This window comes from Silene latifolia, chromosome 11 (assembly GCF_048544455.1).
Source record: "Silene latifolia isolate original U9 population chromosome 11, ASM4854445v1, whole genome shotgun sequence".
Lineage (NCBI taxonomy): Eukaryota > Viridiplantae > Streptophyta > Magnoliopsida > Caryophyllales > Caryophyllaceae > Silene > Silene latifolia.
Genome location: NC_133536.1, coordinates 90,421,171 through 90,436,714, shown reverse-complemented (window position 1 = coordinate 90,436,714; position 15,544 = coordinate 90,421,171). Strand labels below are relative to the sequence as shown.

The window sequence follows — 15,544 nt, the reverse complement described above, 5'->3', positions numbered from 1 at the left end:
AACTCATATTTTTAAATAATAAGGATGATTCACAATAAAATTTTATCCTTTAAAATCTATTATTTTTCGACAATGATATCCAAATACCCATCCTAAACTTACACTCCTTATGCCGACGAATAACTACTTCGTCGTTGATGCTAATTTTATGATATTTTAAAGACAGATTTAGCTCTTGATCATAAAATGAAAGTTGTAGATATTTCTTTTAACTTTCCAACGCCACCGAAAACACCTCAATCAGAGTTATGTAGAGGAAATTATGCCCGAAATACGAAAGGCTATCGCAGAAATCCGCGAACAAGACCCACCCTCGTTATTCCTCTTTTCACCTTGAATTATCATTTACCTCATCACCTAGGCACATGGCAAGTTGGCAACTTGTTTTTTTTTCCTTGGAGCCCAAGGCCTACCCTCATAGGCATGTGACTACTTTACTTAAAGTAATAGCCTAAGGTTTAGCCTTAATCATTCCCTTAACCTATTCCTTTTTAGCCTCCTACTCATCTATAACTTACACAACACAATTTGCACCCACAAATCTCTCCTTTTTGCCGTGAGCTTCTACCCTAATTCTCTACATTTTATTTCTTCCATTCTAACATCTCTTTCATCTTATTCCTTAGTAAGTGTAAGTGATTATTTAGTTCCCATCCTTTTAATAGTTTTTTTTTTAGAGTAGTATTTAATTAATTGTTTTTCATTCTTATGTTTGTTCAAGAAGGTGATCAAGAGACATTGGTTGAGGGAGATCATTTGGGTTGATCTTATAACACTATCCTTCTTATTTACTAATCTTAATCTCTATCAAGGTAATTAGGTTTTCTCCTTTCTATGATTTTTGAATTTCAAGTGCTTTTATGAGGTTATAATAAGATTGATAATATATATGATGTTTAAAATCATGGAAATATATGAGATTCATGATTTATATAATAAATAGTAGTTTTCATTATTTTGTGATGAATATATACTTATTTAAATGTTTTCTATGATTTATTTGTATTTTTTATGTGATTTAACAATCTAAACAATATGTAAAATATATGGATGATTATAAAAATTATATTTTTGATTATATTCTGATTTATTATCATTATTTATGAGTTTGCATGTGATTATTTTAGTTCTATAATTATCATATATTTATTTGTTGTTATTTGATATTTAATCACGGTTTTATGTGATAATCGTCTAATAAATATATAAAACATAAAATAATTTCGAAAAATTTACTTCCTTAATTTTATTCTGGCCTATTATAATTTACATAATATTTAAATTGATTATTTTATTTTTATAATTATTATTGCTCTTATTTAATATATATTCGTGTTTTATGCAATTAATCTCAAGTAAATATGTAAAATACTTAAATAAATGTTAAAATTGAATGTTTTATCATAATATGACTTGTTTTAGTGTATTAATGTTTTTCATGTCCATTTTGTAATTTTTATAATCACTTTTGAATTTTATAACTAATTAGTCCATAAATAAGGTTTAATTGTGTTAGAATAATAAATAAATATAAATAAAATATTTACAATTTATTTTTATGCATATTCTGTCCTATACTTATGAAAAATAAATTATTAATAGTCGTGACACAATTTGCTTAATTATTTCTTTATTTTTGCATGAAATCGTCTATTAAATGCTATTTTAAGTTAAATATATGAAATGAGGTTAAATAATTTATTAGGTACTGTTTTTATTGAATTTATAGGTCCTTAAAATGTCTATTAATTTTGCATGGACAGAATATAACTTTTGTTTAATTGTTTAGAATTAATAGGTGTTTAATTATTTGAATTAATAAATGTTTATTAAGGAAATAAGTAATAATATATTTGATGTTATCATGTCTTGTGAATATATTCTCCATAAAGATGTTTATAATGTGAGATTACAATAATGTATGTGTTAAGAATTGATTGTCACTTCTACAATGCTAAATGTCATGTATATGCTTTTTGTGATATTGCCTTTCGTAAATTATATATTGACATGAGTGTCTCTTGTTTTATATTGGAAAAGTTGAACTTATACTCTAGCTTTGACGACCATTATTGAATTTCATTTGATATTATTTATCGCTCAGTTATGAGCATTTTGGCATGTTAACATGAGGTTATTCATGGTGCACATTTGTTATCTTTTGGACCTTCTTCCATTTTATATATGGTTTAGTTAGAGTATAAGATATCGAGTAGATTTCGAGTTATTGGTCTACTTGAGAAGAGCAATACCAAATCTGGGCGGCAGGTTTCGAGGTTATTGGCCTACCTAGTACCCTGGCATGGTTTCAGGTTATTGGCCTGCTATGGGTTGACCGTCCTTTTTGGATACTCTTATGAGTCTATGGATATGTCGTTTGGGGGTCAAGGGTCCGCACTTTTACGCCTTGACTGGTTAAGGGTCCGCACATTTACGCCTTAACTAGACATTATGTCCCTCGAGAGTCTGACCAGTCTTAGACACGGGTTCACGGTTATGTGTCCTGCCGTAGGGTTATTTTGGTGTCAGGTTATTGACACCAAGGTTTAGGGTTTCAGGTTATTGGCCCTAGACGGTGCTCGTTCTTGTCTCGTGTTTTTCTATGTATTTATGGTCCAAGATTTGGATGTGTTTACCACTCGTATATTATCATTACTCATTTCATATGTCATTCGGGTAAATTGGTGTTATTTCTTTTTCATTATGACCACCTTCTTTTACAGTATTTCGTATAATCATGTAAGTGACATGAAACTTGTAAGTTGTTACACATTTTAATTAATCATGTGGTATCATTATTACTCACTCATTTGTGATTATATACCTTAATATTAAATTTCCTTGAAGTTCACATGTTTTCATATTTTGAATGGATTATATGTTGTCTCTTATTATTTGCTCATAATTGTTTCTTGAAATTTCTTAAGTCATGGTTGGGAGCACTCCTAGTTACTCCCCACTGACGGTGGTTGTTGATATTTTTTTTTCAGGTTGATGTGCTTCTTGGTCATGGATGGGTTTTGAGAGAGAGATAATAAATAATAGTTATGATGTTTAGTAATCGAACCTTGTTGTTTTATTTTGGACGGGTTTTTTCATTCCCGAGAGTAGTTGTATGCATAGTTAACTATTACTTTATATATTTCGGTAGCACCCGGATTTATCGTCATGGTGTTTCCGCCACCATGGACTTTTATTAATATAAAATGCAATATTTATCTAGCTTATTTGTATTACTAAATCCGGGATTGTTACATGGCTAGTCGAAGGGAATAGTGCGATAGGAATTGTCCACCCCCTTGTCAGGGTTAAAACAATATCTCAGGGCCACTCGAGGAGTAATGAACTAGAAATGCGTGGCCACGCTCGGAAGGTATCTATGGTAGATAAATTCCGGTCAATCAGTTATTCTCCAGATCGAGGAAACCACTCTCGATATGATCACTTGCAAGTACGACCTGAAAGACACCTTGAATTGAGTGGGAGATAGTAATAGGACAAGAGAATTGGTGACGCACACTTGTCGAGGACAAGTGGGAGATTGTTGGAGTGTCCCCGACAATAATGCGATCACAATTGTCGATCATGATGATCACATGTTTAAATCTCATTTTTAAGAATACATAAGGGATGATTCATTTTATAGTCAACTGATCAACATTAATCGGTAACGATTGGCTTGCTAGAGTTTGACGTTCTTTGTCGTGGGGACGGTGGTGGTCATTGATCCCTTAAGGTCACACCTAAAGGATGATGCCCTTATCTGTAAAGTTGATTAATTGTATGACGATACAAGTTGATCAATTCCTTGAAATTGAACAATTCATTTGTGAGAGAGAGAATATTGATTTCTTATTTTAATGAGATTAAATAAGATTTATTTTAGTAATAAACTGGCTTTATTACTAAAATTGTTTATTGTTTGAGAAACAATAGAGATAAGAATGAATGGTTAATTATAATTACAAGATGTTGTGAAATATAATTATATGACCCATTTTATTTATGTGATCAAGTATCACTAGTCAATTTGTTGGAAGTAATTTAATTAATTTATAAAAATAATATTTATGTAATAAATATGCATTTAATTAATTATTAACATGTAACATACTACATGTGACATATTGTGTGACAAATGACAAATTGACAAAATAAAATGGTAGTCCATTTTACATACATGGACCGAAATAGAGGGAGTTATGGTGGATTATGGGTGAATTATTTTATGTGATAGAATATTATATTCATGCCTACACCATGTTGCTTACAAACCTACTCTTACATCTCTTACACAACCTATTACCTTGTGAAGAGAAAAAGGATAAAGTAAGATGCCATCCTAGGCATTTGGTGAGGCTTCAAACCGTGTTCCCTCCTTCATTTAGAGAGAATTAGTTCTCTTATTTTATTCTTACACATCACATGCAAAAGTTTATGCATTATTCTCTCTTCTCTCTTTAATCTTCATCTAAAATATGAGAAGATTCAATCAAATTGTTCATATCAAATTACTAATATTATTAGTGTAATATATGAGTATTAGTAATCAATTTTAAGGTAAACTACTAAATAAATATCTAGCAAATATTATTTAGTGGGGATAAGGGATAATCTTGGGTGCAATCAAGAGGAGAATCTCTACTTTGGGATTTTTGGAGGATCATCCTAATATTCATTATAGCTCAAGAACTAACAAGTAGGAGATCTTGTTGGTGCCCAAAATGGCCGAAAATTTAATGGTGAGAAAACGATTTTCTCATCTTTTGTTATTTAGTTTGCATGCATAAGATCCTTAAGTTTTTATGACTAAAACTTTAAACTAAAATATGTGATATTTAAAATATGATTTCCAACAATTTCATCTTGTAGCATGTCGAGGAACACTAGAACCGGCCATGGGAGGAATGCCCGCCAACCACAACAAGAGGCACCACCTGCCATTGCCCTTCTGGGCTATCCCGTGATAGCCTTTGGGAGCGAAGATCACCGGAACAACTTTGAGGTTCTAGCCACTAGAAGGATGGCCGCAACAAAGTGTATATCGGTGCTTGCTTTGGAGGCATTAGGAATAGAGAGGGAGTTATATGACATCTTTTCGGTTCTTGGATTGGAGGGATTGTACAACCTAGAGTAAATAAGCTACCATAACCTCACTCTCGAGTTTTTAAACCATTTCACCTTGTTGGGGTTGGTGTCCTCCACAGTTAGTGCAATGACATATAAATCTCTAAAAGGATTAAAGGGTATACTTTTGTATTATTATCAGTTGGTCCACGTTTATCAATAACGGTTGGCTTGCTAGATAAGTTTGACGTTATTGTCATACAAATGGCGGTGATCAACTGGTCCCTAAAAGTCACACCTATAGGATACGTTTGAGAGATGTGACGGTATGAAAATACAGTCATGTTGATGCCTAATATGACTAAGCGGTTAGTCGGAGTTATTGACTAATAATTAGTCAAACGCGATGTTGAGATAATTATTTAATACCGATTAAATAATACTGGCTAAGGTGAATTAAGCGGTTAATTCGGAAATTGAATATAAACGGTTATATTTAATTAATGTATATTGAATTAATTAATTATACAATATTGTCATTGTCGGACAAGTATTAATATGTCGATCGGTTCATGTTACTAGTCGATATTTTAAATATCCGATAACGGATGACGATTTATAATAAAAACCCGTCATATACATTTAGCAAAACGAGTCGGACCACGAGTTAAATAAGGAGAAAGTGGAAAGCCCACTCCCTCCCTGAGGAACCGGTCGGTCGACCGAATAGAACAAAAGGAGAGTCCTTCTCTCCTTTTTACCTAATCATTCTCATTTGAAGAAAAATTAGAGTTTTGGAGCCTTTTTCTATGAAATTCTAGATCTCACATCAGAAAACTCACAAAAGCTCTCTCAATATTGCAAGGCAATCGGAGAGCAATTTCTAGCACAAGGGGCATAGTCTCAGACGATCTTGGGTGCAACGATTAGGAGGAAATCTGCGTTGATTTCTGTTCTTAGGCCGATTTTACACAGGACCCGAGGTTGAATCTTATTCTTTTATCGTTTCTCTTGTTTTTCGTTTATGACCATTAATCACATGATAAATTACGTTATAGTCCTTAGTTTTAAGGGGTTTTATACGGATATTACCCTACAAGTGTTGTCAGAGCGAGGCCACGTAAATTTTCATCGTGATTTTCATAAAACGATTTGAATCGATAATTTTGCCTTGAAAGCCGTGATATGTTGTTCACGTCTGATTTTCTGTGCTGTTGTAAACAGCCGGCCGAACTGATCAGTCGATCGAGGTCTGATCTTCTGTCTTTGTTGTAAACATCGGCCGAACCGATCGATCGATCGAGGACTGTAGTGTCTCGATCGATTGGTTTTGTTTTCGATTTGTTTTTGCATATTGTTTTATAAACGGTCTTTATAGCCATATGTTAAGGTTTTGTCAATTGTAGATTTAATTTAATACGAATTAGGTCAAAATTGCAATTGGTTTTGTTTTATCAAATCGATTTCACGAGGGTTTTATTTTTCGATCGAGAGGTAAAGTGTTTTGGCAGCGCTGAAAAATTATTTTTCCATGTTTTATTTTTCCTTTTGGCCATAAAATGTACATTATACGGATTTTGTACACTCGCTTGATTGTGAAACGGTTCACACACGTACCATTTAGTTATTTTAAAGCGGTTTAAAGTAACGGATTGTAATGGTTTAAAATTAAGTTTATAAAAGCGGTTTTGTCACATGATTTTAATCGTTAAAAGGTGGTTTGGATAAATTTAACATAATTACGGAATTATGTCACGAATAAATTTTGTTTTAGTTGATGCATTTTTATTTATCGTTACTTTTGAATGCCATGAATGTTTTTTTATTACGTATTTAATTTTACAAACGGTTGTAACTTAGTGTGGCCTTAGTAGAACGTGTTACCGTAATGATGGAACACGGTCTTGGTTGTATTTTGAGATCTCGCATCTCCGTTTTGGTTTTTTCCTTGTAATTACAGTGTTAATTTAGAATGTAAATAGGTTTATATTTTGTAATTTTTGAATTGTAATTTTGACGAGACCAAAGATGGAGATCGGATGCTCACTCCCGCTGAATGAACAAAGATGAAACATCAAGACAAGCTTCTCGGGTCCAACGGTGGATTCCAAAGTTGTATTATGTTAATTCTGCTAGGATAGGCCACACTAGGACTTTTATTTACGTTTTGCATTTTTTTTTATGTTTTTCATCGTAACGATAGTTTGCATCATATTCCGCCTAAAACCAAACCACCTAATATTTGCATGAAATTTGACTCATATAGAGGTTACGCGTTAGTTTTCTATGACATACGAATGTCACACGGTCTTAATAAGCCATCACCTAAGTTAATTCATTCACGTAATGCTACATTTTCGTTCACTTAAAAATGAATTAAAACTAAGTTGATGGGATCTTCCTCGTATAACCAAAAATTGAGAATAGTCTTTATAGGTCAAACTCCAATGAATCCCTTCTTCGTCGGTAGGCATAATATGACCCCTTCTACGTCGGGTAAGTTGGAACTGATTGACCTATTTTATCTCAACACTATGGTCACTCGTACGATCCTGTGATTATGGTGGACTAAAGATAGGATTTACGGAAATCTATCGACCAAGAGTTCTAACTGTAGAACTAGCCAAACAGTTGGCTTATCAATTTACGGAAATTAAGTCTTGGGATCACTTGTATAATTCTTGAGGTAGATCGATTATACAAGTGCAATGAGTCTACACGTTAAAATGAATTTTAAATAGACTTAAATCACCTCGATGAGTTGCTTATTTCGTTTTGTTTTTCCTTTCTTTTTCAGTGTAGATCACGATCATTTAAACTGCTAATAACAAAATGGCTGGCCGTACGGACGACCCAATGCCAAGTGCCACATTGGACGTGAGTCCTGGCTTCGGATCTTCATGAATCAGATGAATCAGTCTACTCGACTGAAGAATGATGGATCAAACTTCGCGGACTGGGAGGCGGCATTACGGAATGCTGCCATTGCTAGACGGGAAGCTTAAATATCTGATAGAGCCCATCCCGCCAAACCCAGGCCCCACGGCTGGAGCTAACGAGATCGCCACGTATAGCGATTTCGTCATGGAAGCGGGTGCGATAAAGAACGTACTCATTTTTGCAATGGAATCCAATTTGCAGAAACGCTTCATAGCCCAAGGTGCAAACAATATTTTCACCACGCTCACTAAGGAATTCTCGAAAGCACCGAGAATCGTGACCTATGAGCATACCTGTCGCTTCTTTGAGGCGAAACTCCAGAAGGGCCAACCGGTTAGCCCACACATTCTCAGCATGATTGAGAATGTCGAGAAACTGGAGGCACTTGATTGTAAGATCAGCGAGAACATCGTGATTGACCGCATGCTTCATTCACTCCACGATGGTTTTGCGCTCTCTAGAGCCAATTACTATATGAATGATTTGAAGAAAAGTCCCCATGCACTACACTCCCTTCTCGTACAGACCGAGAAGGACATGAAGTTTAGTGGGACCCTGAAACAGGATGTTCTCGTTGTGTCAAACAAGGGCAAGGGTAAGGGCAAAGCTCGAGCGGACCCTAGCGATCGTAAGCCGAGTTTAAGAAGTCGGGATCAGGAAAGAGTGGACCTGGTGAGTCGAGCACCTCACTAGGCGCGACAAAGAGCAAGGACGGTAACATGGAATGCCATCATTGCCACAAGACTGGGCATTGGAGGCGTACATGTCCTGTATACCGTGAGGACATCAAAGTAGGTCGCGTTACTCCTGTTGGTATGTCTACTTCTTCTTCTTTTATTCATATGATTGAGATTAACAACGCAAGTTACGGAACTTGGGTACTAGATACTGGTTGTGGTTCTCATCTGTGCAATCATGTGCAGGGGCTCCGAAACATCGAACCCCTCGTAAAGGGTGAGGTGGACCTGCGTGTCGGGAATGGAGCACGAGTGGCTGCCGTCTCGAGGGGAACATATGTGATTCACTTCCCGGTGGTTTGAGTTATTTTTATATAACTCGCTATTATGTACCCAGTCTATCTAAAAACATTATTTCGGTTTACGCACTTGACAAACTTGGTTTTTCATTTGTAATAGAGAATAATAGCTGCATTTTCTCGTTACACGATATGATTTATGGCAAGGCAGTCTCCATGAATGGAATTTATGTTTTAGATCAGACCACCGAAATATTGCACGTAATGAATAAAAAGTTAAAGGTTGGTGACAAAGATCAAACTTATCTATGGCAATCGCCGTATGGGACACATTAATCGAAACGCGTTAAACGGCTCATACGAATGGAGCTATCTCGGCCTTTGATTTTGAATCATTTGGCACGTGTGAATCATGTCTCATTGGTAAGATGACTCGAATTTCCTTCAAAGGTGTTGGAATGCGCGCTGCTGACCTATTAGGACTCATACATACGGATGTGTGTGGACCTATGTCAATCACCGCACGAGAAGGCTATAGGTATTTCATCACTTTCACGGACGATTTAAGTAGATATGGCTATGTCTACTTGATGAAGCATAAAAGTGAGTCCTTTGAGAAATTCAAAGAATACCAGAATCGGGTACAGAACCAACTGGGTAGAAAGATTAAAACACTACGATCAGACCGTGGTGGCGAGTATCTTTCACACGAGTTTGATCAACACCTTAAGGACTGTGGGATTGTCTTACAGTTAACTCCACCTGGAACACCTCAGTTGAATGGTGTGTCCGAACGGAGAAATCGAACACTACTTGATATGGTTCGATCCATGATGAGTCACACCGTATTGCCTGATTCATTGTGGTGTTATGCTCTTCTGTCAGCTACTCTAATACTTAACCGAAGTCCGTCTAAAGCTGTTGACAAGACTCCATATGAACTATGGAAGGGAACGGTCCCCAATTTGTCCTTTATACGGGTTTGGGGCTGCGAGGCTTATGTCAAGTGGAGACACGAGGATAAGCTCGGCCCACGATCGGTCAAGACGTACTTTATAGGTTATCCTAAAGGAACATTTGGTCATTACTTCTATTCGCCAACCGAACAACGTGTATTTGTTGCGGCTAGTGCGACATTCTTAGAGAAGGAGTTTCTCGAGAACGCGAGGAGTAATAGAACCTTCGAACTGTCGGAGATTCCAGAACCAAATGCCGAGCAACCATTGGAGGAACCAGTTCCTTCAATCCCGGCTGCGGTTAGTATTCCTGAGGAACCTAGGAGGTTGGGTAGAGTCTCTATTCCTCCGGACAGATACATTGGTATTGTCGAGAAACATGACATAGATGACATTCTGCTCTTAACGAGTAGTGAACCCGCAACCTATAAAGGTGCCATGACTAGTTCCGACTCAAAGCTATGGCTTGAGGCCATGCAATCCGAGATGGACTCTATGTATGAGAACAACGTATGGGATCTTGTTGACTTGCCTGCTAAGGTTCGTCCCCTTCAATGCAAATGGCTTTACAAGATAAAGCATTATGTGGAAGGTTAACAAGATATCTATAAAGCACGACTAGTCGCTAAAGGTTTCACCCAAGTGCCAGGTGATACGGTCGTTTTGTACCAAAAATAAAATACCTAAGTACAACTAACAGAAGTCAGCGGTAAGTAGGGTCGATCTCCACAGGGAGGCGGTGTACTATCTATTTGTCTATTTATCTGTCTAAATGTCACTAATGGGGGTTTTGATTGATTGTGTTGACTAAACTAAAAAAAAGCTAAAGAAGAGAAATGAATAAGAGAATTTAACAGCAAGAGAGAAGGGAGTATGCTAGGAGTCGGTCCACCGTGGCAGCTATCAGATCTCATACTATCAGCAATACTAAGGCGATTAGACTATTGATAAGAAGAGCTATGGTCGTCACCTTTCGGTCCTTAAACCGCCCTAGAGTGTAAACAGCTTAACTTTCGCCCTCACTGCAATACCCTATTGTAATTAAGCAAGCCTTCCCTTCCAATCTTTCGATCTAGGTCGGGGTTAACTAAATTTATGGTCTCCTGCATGCATTCATTCGACCGGATAACAGTTAAATTGCCTAATACAATTCCTATCGCAAGGCTAATCTATTTAATACAGTTAAAGCATTGCTACCACGGCTTCCCTAATCCTAACATACTAGGGGGAATTAGCTACTCATGATAAAATAAACAAGAACAATAATAAAAGAAGAAATAAACATTAAAAGTGAATAAGGGAAGAAGAATTACTGAAATTAAGCGATCCGGAAATGAACAGGAAGAAAAGTAACAGTGTATAGAGAAAAGAGAAGAGCAACGTGATCCTTGGATTCTGGATGATTCCAAATGACATCCCTAACTCCTATTTATATATGAATATGTAAAGTAATGAGATTAATGATTTCCAACAACTAAGACCTACTTACAATGCCTATTCATAGGCTTAACATGATGAGTAATGTCATTTCAATTGGATTGAGATGAACAACTACATACAAGATCAAATTAGATTATAGAATATGAAATAATAATCAGGCATTGACTATTCATATGTGATAATCGCATTTGTCGTTCGAGTTTTACTTTTAAACTCTTTTATTATACTTTGTTAAGTCCAAACGGGTTGTATGACGATATTGAACCCCGTTAAAGTGAACCCGGATTAACATAGTATTCGCCCATAGTCACTTGTATGAGGTGACGTCTCGAAGTGACTAGAGTGTGATGCGATTGATGGCAAGTTCAGTGCCATACAGTCATGTGAGATGACTAGTCGATCACATAGGCAGACTGTTAGGAACACCTTGTCGGGCAGTGACCGCTTATAGAGTTCTAGCAACTTTATATAGCCTGGTCGTGGCGAGAGCTACTATAGTATTCTAATGAGTCGATTCTTTTGACTAAACACTGTTCGCCTAAGGTGGCACAGTTTCAGATTAACTTTGATTTATGTTACTACGACCTTCATAAATGGGGTCAAATGGGCATATTTTGGGTTATGATGGTTGTGGCTTGTAACACCCCGTAATTTCCAAGTCATCCTAAATAATAAAACTCATATTTTTAAATAATAAGGATGATTCACAATAAAATTTTATCCTTTAAAATCTATTATTTTTCGACAATGATATCCAAATACCCATCCTAAACTTACACTCCTTATGCCGACGAATAACTACTTCGTCGTTGATGCTAATTTTATGATATTTTAAAGACAGATTTAGCTCTTGATCATAAAATGAAAGTTGTAGATATTTCTTTTAACTTTCCAACGCCACCGAAAACACCTCAATCAGAGTTATGTAGAGGAAATTATGCCCGAAATACGAAAGGCTATCGCAGAAATCCGCGAACAAGACCCACCCTCGTTATTCCTCTTTTCACCTTGAATTATCATTTACCTCATCACCTAGGCACATGGCAAGTTGGCAACTTGTTTTTTTTCCTTGGAGCCCAAGGCCTACCCTCATAGGCATGTGACTACTTTACTTAAAGTAATAGCCTAAGGTTTAGCCTTAATCATTCCCTTAACCTATTCCTTTTTAGCCTCCTACTCATCTATAACTTACACAACACAATTTGCACCCACAAATCTCTCCTTTTTGCCGTGAGCTTCTACCCTAATTCTCTACATTTTATTTCTTCCATTCTAACATCTCTTTCATCTTATTCCTTAGTAAGTGTAAGTGATTATTTAGTTCCCATCCTTTTATTAGTTTTTTTTAGAGTAGTATTTAATTAATTGTTTTTCATTCTTATGTTTGTTCAAGAAGGTGATCAAGAGACATTGGTTGAGGGAGATCATTTGGGTTGATCTTATAACACTATCCTTCTTATTTACTAATCTTAATCTCTATCAAGGTAATTAGGTTTTCTCCTTTCTATGATTTTTGAATTTCAAGTGCTTTTATGAGGTTATAATAAGATTGATAATATATATGATGTTTAAAATCATGGAAATATATGAGATTCATGATTTATATAATAAATAGTAGTTTTCATTATTTTGTGATGAATATATACTTATTTAAATGTTTTCTATGATTTATTTGTATTTTTTATGTGATTTAACAATCTAAACAATATGTAAAATATATGGATGATTATAAAAATTATATTTTTGATTATATTCTGATTTATTATCATTATTTATGAGTTTGCATGTGATTATTTTAGTTCTATAATTATCATATATTTATTTGTTGTTATTTGATATTTAATCACGGTTTTATGTGATAATCGTCTAATAAATATATAAAACATAAAATAATTTCGAAAAATTTACTTCCTTAATTTTATTCTGGCCTATTATAATTTACATAATATTTAAATTGATTATTTTATTTTTATAATTATTATTGCTCTTATTTAATATATATTCGTGTTTTATGCAATTAATCTCAAGTAAATATGTAAAATACTTAAATAAATGTTAAAATTGAATGTTTTATCATAATATGACTTGTTTTAGTGTATTAATGTTTTTCATGTCCATTTTGTAATTTTTATAATCACTTTTGAATTTTATAACTAATTAGTCCATAAATAAGGTTTAATTGTGTTAGAATAATAAATAAATATAAATAAAATATTTACAATTTATTTTTATGCATATTCTGCCCTATACTTATGAAAAATAAATTATTAATAGTCGTGACACAATTTGCTTAATTATTTCTTTATTTTTGCATGAAATCGTCTATTAAATGCTATTTTAAGTTAAATATATGAAATGAGGTTAAATAATTTATTAGGTACTGTTTTTATTGAATTTATAGGTCCTTAAAATGTCTATTAATTTTGCATGGACAGAATATAACTTTTGTTTAATTGTTTAGAATTAATAGGTGTTTAATTATTTGAATTAATAAATGTTTATTAAGGAAATAAGTAATAATATATTTGATGTTATCATGTCTTGTGAATATATTCTCCATAAAGATGTTTATAATGTGAGATTACAATAATGTATGTGTTAAGAATTGATTGTCACTTCTACAATGCTAAATGTCATGTATATGCTTTTTGTGATATTGCCTTTCGTAAATTATATATTGACATGAGTGTCTCTTGTTTTATATTGGAAAAGTTGAACTTATACTCTAGCTTTGACGACCATTATTGAATTTCATTTGATATTATTTATCGCTCAGTTATGAGCATTTTGGCATGTTAACATGAGGTTATTCATGGTGCAAATTTGTTATCTTTTGGACCTTCTTCCATTTTATATATGGTTTAGTTAGAGTATAAGATATCGAGTAGATTTCAGGTTATTGGTCTACTTGAGAAGAGCAATACCAAACTGGGCAGGTTTCAGGTTATTGGCCTACCTAGTACCCTGGCATGGTTTCAGGTTATTGGCCTGCTATGGGTTGACCGTCCTTTTTGGATACTCTTATGAGTCTATGGATATGTCGTTTGGGGGTCAAGGGTCCGCACTTTTACGCCTTGACTGGTTAAGGGTCCGCACATTTACGCCTTAACTAGACATTATGTCCCTCGAGAGTCTGACCAGTCTTAGACACGGGTTCACGGTTATGTGTCCTGCCGTAGGGTTATTTTGGTGTCAGGTTATTGACACCAAGGTTTAGGGTTTCAGGTTATTGGCCCTAGACGGTGCTCGTTCTTGTCTCGTGTTTTTCTATGTATTTATGGTCCAAGATTTGGATGTGTTTACCACTCGTATATTATCATTACTCATTTCATATGTCATTCGGGTAAATTGGTGTTATTTCTTTTTCATTATGACCACCTTCTTTTACAGTATTTCGTATAATCATGTAAGTGACATGAAACTTGTAAGTTGTTACACATTTTAATTAATCATGTGGTATCATTATTACTCACTCATTTGTGATTATATACCTTAATATTAAATTTCCTTGAAGTTCACATGTTTTCATATTTTGAATGGATTATATGTTGTCTCTTATTATTTGCTCATAATTGTTTCTTGAAATTTCTTAAGTCATGGTTGGGAGCACTCCTAGTTACTCCCCACTGACGGTGGTTGTTGATATTTTTTTTTCAGGTTGATGTGCTTCTTGGTCATGGATGGGTTTTGAGAGAGAGATAATAAATAATAGTTATGATGTTTAGTAATCGAACCTTGTTGTTTTATTTTGGACGGGTTTTTCATTCCCGAGAGTAGTTGTATGCGTAGTTAACTATTACTTTATATATTTCGGTAGCACCCGGATTTATCGTCATGGTGTTTCCGCCACCATGGACTTTTATTAATATAAAATGCAATATTTATCTAGCTTATTTGTATTACTAAATCCGGGATTGTTACATGGCTAGTCGAAGGGAATAGTGCGATAGGAATTGTCCACCCCCTTGTCAGGGTTAAAACAATATCTCAGGGCCACTCGAGGAGTAATGAACTAGAAATGCGTGGCCACGCTCGGAAGGTATCTATGGTAGATAAATTCCGGTCAATCAGTTATTCTCCAGATCGAGGAAACCACTCTCGATATGATCACTTGCAAGTACGACCTGAAAGACACCTTGAATTGAGTGGGAGATAGTAATAGGAC

General features: G+C 34.9%; 2 long non-coding RNA genes across 4 annotated transcripts; both read left to right on the top strand.

Moving 5' to 3' along the window:
* The first annotated feature begins 544 nt into the window (after positions 1-544).
* On the top strand, positions 545-3,155 carry LOC141614978 (uncharacterized). 2 transcript variants are annotated; one of them, XR_012529517.1, is made up of 3 exons: positions 545-631; positions 725-812; positions 2,991-3,155. It is a non-coding gene; the product is annotated as an uncharacterized LOC141614978 (long non-coding RNA). The 2 variants fall into 2 exon arrangements; XR_012529518.1 differs by having other exon boundaries at positions 558-625.
* Positions 3,156-12,594: 9,439 nt separating this feature from the next.
* Positions 12,595-15,250, top strand: LOC141614977 (uncharacterized). Of its 2 annotated transcripts, none has more exons than XR_012529516.1 (3): positions 12,595-12,678; positions 12,776-12,863; positions 15,037-15,250. It is a non-coding gene; the product is annotated as an uncharacterized LOC141614977 (long non-coding RNA). The 2 variants fall into 2 exon arrangements; XR_012529515.1 differs by having other exon boundaries at positions 12,595-12,684.
* Positions 15,251-15,544: the final 294 nt, after the last annotated feature.